Source organism: Callorhinus ursinus, unplaced genomic scaffold (genome assembly GCF_003265705.2).
Source record: "Callorhinus ursinus isolate GAN/ISIS: 27379988/994484 unplaced genomic scaffold, GSC_fseal_2.0 scaffold16, whole genome shotgun sequence".
NCBI classification, from domain to species: Eukaryota; Metazoa; Chordata; class Mammalia; order Carnivora; family Otariidae; genus Callorhinus; species Callorhinus ursinus.
Genome location: NW_027397078.1, coordinates 9,910,820 through 9,916,965, shown reverse-complemented (window position 1 = coordinate 9,916,965; position 6,146 = coordinate 9,910,820). Strand labels below are relative to the sequence as shown.

The window sequence follows — 6,146 nt, the reverse complement described above, 5'->3', positions numbered from 1 at the left end:
TTTCTTATTGATTGAAAGAACACTTTATATATTAAGGATGCTCTTCTTTCAGTTGTTGTCTATGTGAAAAATATTTTTGTCAGGTTTTCACTTGTCCTTTGTTTCTGCTCTTTTTTTTTTCTTTTCAATGCCAAAGGTTTATGTTTTATGTATTGCAGCAGTTAACGTCTAAGGGTTTCAGTCTTCAGGGTCACTCTAGAAAGGCAACCTATTCATCTGCATTCTATTTTTCCAGTCATACTGAGTTACACTACAGTTAGAGCTCCCTTTTCCCTCCAAACCACATTTCTTGTTACTTTCCAGAGGTTCTGGAGGGAAAGCATAAGGGACCTTGGAAACCAGAACAGAGGAAATATGACTATTAATAGTAACACTTGACATTTCTATTTTCAGTGTGCTATAGGATCACTAATTAGTAACCCCCTTAGCTTAGCCCCAAGGGTCATGCTGGCTGCCATTCACTCACTCTACAGGATACTGAGGCATAGAACAGGGAAGGCTGTGGCATTCATTTCGTGGGCAGCACCCTACCTGGCCAAGACTTCAATCCAGACTCCTGATTCCCCATCTGTGCTGATATGAAGGTCAGGCACTTTCCTCCACAAAGGCTGGCAGATCCCCAGAATGGACTCAGACCGTCAGGATGAGTTCTCCAACTGAAATGCCACTGCTGTTCCTGCTCCCTTTCCAGAAACTGGAAATCATATAACCTAGAGGATGGTTTGCAACCTGCGGTTTTCTAACTTCGTCTCGGACCACCGAAAGGATTGCACCACTTTTTAATTCACTGCTAATTTTTTGACAACCGGGATGCCTACTGCGAGAGTTAGGGAAGGCAAAGAAACGTGGAGGAAATGCGTGGATGGAAAGTGCCTTCTAAGTTGGTGCATGGTGTGCTCCCAAAGTGGCCTCACGTGAAACTCATTCATACCCCGGAGGTCGATTGGTCTCCCTCGTGTGCCAGGCACCGGGCTAGGGGCTGAGGAAACAATGAGGCTTGGCAGCTGTGACGCAAATCTGCTGTGCACTGTCATGTTGATGCTATGGATAGTACGGGGCTCTGGGCAGAGCAGAGGAGAGGTTCCCGGAGGGGTGGCCTCTCTGTGGAGATCCAACAGATGCACAGGCATTCATCAGGAAAGGGGGAATCTGTGGGCCTGAGAGAGATGAAGGCAACGTGCAAACTTCTGAAGAATGGAGTGGGCCAGAAGCCAGGAGAGTTGGATTCAGAGAAGATAAGGGCTTAGAGCAGTATTTCTTACATTATCTTTGGAGAAGGACTAGGGATCCCCCCCCCCACCATCATGTGTCCCAGACCAATACTTTGGTGATAAAATACAGTAAAACGGATTAACAAAAATTAATAGGCATCCAAAATACAAATCCCATTTTTTTTTTATTATTAGCTTCAGCAAACAAAAATTCCTCTGCCAAATTGCTACAAAAGTTTTTTGTTATTCTTCGTTTCTGTACTTAACTTCGTGGCAGACCAGCAACACTTTGCCTACTGGTGTGGGTCCACAAAGCATGCCTTTTGAGCGCCACTGAGGCCGGGCTTCCTGGGAAGAAGGTGGGGTCAGCAGCAGCAATGCCGCCAAGGTGTTAAGTGCGGTCAGCTAGGGGTCCTTTGTGTGTAGCAACAAATAGGCGGTTGCAAAGAGCAGTTTCGATGGCGTGGTTGAGACAGAAGACAGGCAAGCGGGGTTGAGGAGTTCACCAGAGTTCACAGTGACTAAAAACATGGAAAGGAAGATGAACTGCGATAGAAGCAATTAGGCCTGGCCCGGAGGCCCCGCCCCGACAAGGTGGGTGTGGGAGCGCCCGGGACCCAATGCCAACGCGGTCGCCGCCCTGTGTGCAGGGCATCCCAGCTGGAAGGGGGGGGGAGCGGGTGGCCGAGGACCAGGGTGGCGGGGTTGCTGCGTGGCCTGACTACCACTGGCAGGCCCCCGAGCGCGCTCCAAAGGAGCGCTTGGCCTTCCTCTTCAATGACGAGGCGCTCTGGGCTGTGCACCTGCAGGCCGGCAAGGGGTCGTCTTGCGCGCTATGTTCAGGGGCACGGCACCGCGTGCGCCGAGATCGAGCTGCCGGAGGCGGAGCCGGCCTTCTTCCTGGCCCTGCTCCAGCTTCTCTGCTTCCCTGAGGTCACGACCACGCAGCACACCGCGGAGAAGCCTGCAGTGCTGGCGCTTGAGGCCCACCACGCGTTCCTATAGCCGACGCGGGCCAGACTCTTCCAGGAACGGCAGCCGGCCGGCCCTTGCCTGGTGAACACCAGCAAAAACACAGCGACACCATCTCTGCCGAGGGCTTCACAGACATTGCTGGTGGCCGGGCTGGGGCCGAACACCCTGGGCATTCAGCATCCTAGGCCACTGGTCGGAGGCTGAGGGTCGGCGACAGCAGCCTCAGGTGAGGCCTGAGAATAAGTGCAAGGTTCTGGGCGGGCGCTCGCCCTCATCCGCTTCCCGCTGATGACCCTCGAGGAGTCTGCTGCAGAGCCCGCGCAGAAGGGCATCCTCGTGGAGCACGAGGCGAGCAGCCTCTTCCCGCACTTGACCGTCTGCCCTCCGCCACATATGGACTTCATCCACCAGGGGCGCTCCTGCCTCCGCAGGAAGGGGTGCGGCAGCATGAACAGCCTCCAGCAGGGGGAGAGCCGCTGGGGGTACCTTCCATCAACAAGAGCATTTTCGGGGTTGGCTTTGGGCTCTGTGGCTCCATCCACGGGCCCACTGATTACCATGTGAACATCCAGATCATCCACATGGACAGCACCACGGGCCAGAACGACAGCGGTTTCAGCTGTGAGAGGTCCACCAGCACCTTCTGGAGTCACACAGCGTGTGCCATGCTGAAGGGCCTGGACTCACTCTCATTAGGCACCAAAGGCCTGCCCAAGGTGACCCAGGAGTCACCCACGACGGAGGGCCAAGACGTGCTTTACCTTCTGCTCTGTGGCCAGGAACAACAAGGCAGGTCCATGGAGGACAGCCTCATCTCGGAGGTCATCTTCTACACTTAGGCCCCCCAGGCCCCCAGCATTGTCCAGGGAGGATGGCCAGGACCCTGAAGTCACCTGATGCAGGTAGGCCACTCCGCATTTCGTGCCAAAGCCTGGTGGTCCCCGATGCTGTCTCTCTCCCCCCTGCCACATTTTAGACCCTCAGGAGAGGGTCTCCACATTCCCTGGTGGTGAGCACGGCTTCCTGTTTAGAGGAGCCGGGAGGTGGCTGGGTGCGGGGCGAGGGCTGTGTGAGGCAATTCCTCAGGACTTGGGGTACAGGGCTGGCTTGGTCCCTCCCTGAGCTGAGGTTTCACCGGGTCCCTGGGTGTGGTGTCCTGCCCACTGTCCCTGCATCTCACAGTCACCTGACCAAGTGCCTGACCGTCGGATTTGAATAGGCTTTTGTCTCATGTTAGTTTTGTTTAACTGCACGTGGCCCAATGTCTCAGATTTCCATTTGTCTGGTAGGAGTGTGGAGGGGGCGCTTCTAGGGCATTCGGTTGGGGTCTTGCGTTCTTTTGTTCCAGTCAGTTCACTGGGGATGTTTAGGCCATCCTGAGCTGGGCTCCCAGCACACTGGCCTGAGCTCTGGAAAGTAGGACTCGTAGGGGGGGATCCCGAGCCCCCTTGAAGTCCTGAAGGCTGTCTTCCTGCCATGCCCAGGCCCACCCAGTGGGCCTAGTGAAGGGCCATACCTGTCTAGCCTCTCTGAATGGGCCCTTACCAGTCCCTGAAGCTGAGTGTGTGGACCTCAGACCCTATCTTCCTGGGAGGGGCAATGTTGTGAGCCAGCCTTGGTGGCCATGTCCCTGGCTGGTCCTCCTGTACAGACTATAGCCCTGCCCCACCTGGCCTCGGAGCGAGCTGTGCTCAGAGGTGCTGGAGTGCACGGCCCCTCCCCCAACTTCCAAGTACCTCCCCACTCCCAAACCCTGTGTTTCTGCCCCAGTGATTTCTTCTGGAACCTGTGTCCTCCCCAAAGCCATGAGAGATGTGCCCTCCTCACACCATACCCTCAAATTTTTTTTAAAATAAAGAAAAGAAATATACCTGCAAATGAACAAACAGAAAACAAAGATAACCCCACGAACAGCTTAGGCTTTATATCAATAAGCATCATCCTTGTTTACACCGAACAATTAACACAAATCTATGTTTTGACATGGAATCCAGACAGACGATAATGGGGAAAAGTGTGTAGCAGAGTAGCAAATGTTTTGGTCTAAGAGTCCAGAGGCCTAGATTATCATGTGGGGCCAGGCAGTCTTAACCTGTGTGATCTTGAGCAAGTCATTTACCCCCTCTGCCCCTCACTTTCCTTCTCTGCCAAGTGAAGGGATTGTTCAAAACCTCTTCTCTGTATTTACCTCCAGCTTTGGCATTCTATGACTTTACTGTTAAGTGATCACTGTAAACATTGATACTCCTCAAAATGGTGCAACTTTTTCCGAGTCACCGAATTCTGTCAATCTGGCTGTGCATCTCCAAGAGCTCATCCGTTGCCCGCAGACAGGTGCCAGCAGAAACCCCCTCATTTGGTTACAACTCTTAAGATAAACCTGTCCCCCGAAAATGTAGGACCCGGAACATGTGCTAAGACCCTCCACATTCATGATATTGCTAGAAAACCCATTTCATGAGCCAGCTGGAAGGGAGAGGCAAGATCTGAGGGCATCTTTGAGCTGGTCTGGACTTTGCAGAAACCCAGAGCAAAAGGTGGTGGTGGGAGTTGGGAGGTGGGGTGGAAGTAGGGTTGTGGTGCAAGCTGGGCAGGAGTCCAGGAGACTCTGCAGTGGGGTGATTTTTCCTTCTCTGCCCCAACCCTTCTGAAGTGAAGGGATCATTGGTCTGATCATTGGTCCTCATCCCTGTTCTTTCTATAGCTAAGAAACGGACCTGTCATTCTGTCTTTATAGTCTCTGATATCCCAGGGTCCCAAATTCAGCAAATCGTGAAGTGTCGCTGCAGGTCTTTCTCGCATCCATTATGTATTCTCTCTGAACCCGACTCCTAGCTTTATAGACCTTCCTACGGCTGTGTTCCGTGTTTCCTTCTGGGCAGAGTTAGCAGAGGCACTGCGTGGTCAGAGACGAAGATGCTGGGGCACGCTTGCACTGTTCGGTCAGAGCAGAGGGAAGCGGCTCAGTGGGCCCAGGTAAACAGTGAGCCGCCGGGCGCTCCCTGGAGAGTGGCTCCCTGCTCCCGGGCAGGGGCCAAAGCTCGTGCTGCTTCGCACCGGCCCCCTTGTAGGCGCTCTCTGCCCTGTAAGCACAAGCGGAACAAGCCGTTTGGGTGGCTGCGGCCACATCTGGCTGAAGTGCCCCTCTGTTGATCTTCCCTCTCTCCGCTTTTCAGTCCCCGCGATGTGGACTCATTACAGCTGTGATCGTTGCTGATGACATTAATGCGCTGTGCCGCGTCGGCGTGGCACGTGCCATCAGCCCTGTGGGGTAAGTGGGAGGTAATTGTTTCTCATCGGTAGTCCATTTTCTCAGATAAAGAATGCGAGATTCAAAAATAAACATGCACTCTGAGTCATCATGACGAGGCCAGTGTGGATCTGGGGGCAGCCATCCCATCTACCTCAAGTAGTGGGTGAGCCTGCTTTCCCGGTAATTCAAGTCGAAGGGCAATTTGATTCATTAACAGTGGCTCCGGGAGAGGAGGAGGTGCAGGGAGAGTGGAGAGGCAAAAAAAAAAAAAAAAAAAAAATCCCCGAGAGTTCTCATATACCAGCAGGGTCAGTGCAGAGAGGAGGGGAGGGCTGGCGCGAGAAATTGGTGATTCATCAGCGAGGGCTCGCCAGTGGATGCGGATGAAACATAAGAGCCGTGTAGTTTCAGCGCAGGCTCCTGCTGCACAGCCTCGGATCCAGCTTCGGCTGCCCCGCCGAGGACCACGGGTTCCCGGCCAGAGTCGGGGACGCAGAGGGCCAGGAGCACCGGGCAGGGCTCGGAAGAAGGTGGGCAAGCAGAGAAGGCAGGATGGGGCGATGCCAGAGAGGATCCAAGAGGCCAGCTCGCAGAAATTACGATGGGAAACAAACGTGACTTAGCGGCAGCTTCCCAGACTCCCAAGATGACTGACAGGGCTTGCTCTTCTTTCTTTCTTTCTTTCTTTCTTTCTTTCTTTCTTTCTT

General features: G+C 53.7%; 1 pseudogene; it reads left to right on the top strand.

Moving 5' to 3' along the window:
* Nucleotides 1-1,988: 1,988 nt before the first annotated feature.
* LOC112812927 (BTB/POZ domain-containing protein 2 pseudogene) lies at nt 1,989-3,025 on the top strand (annotated as a pseudogene).
* Nucleotides 3,026-6,146: the final 3,121 nt, after the last annotated feature.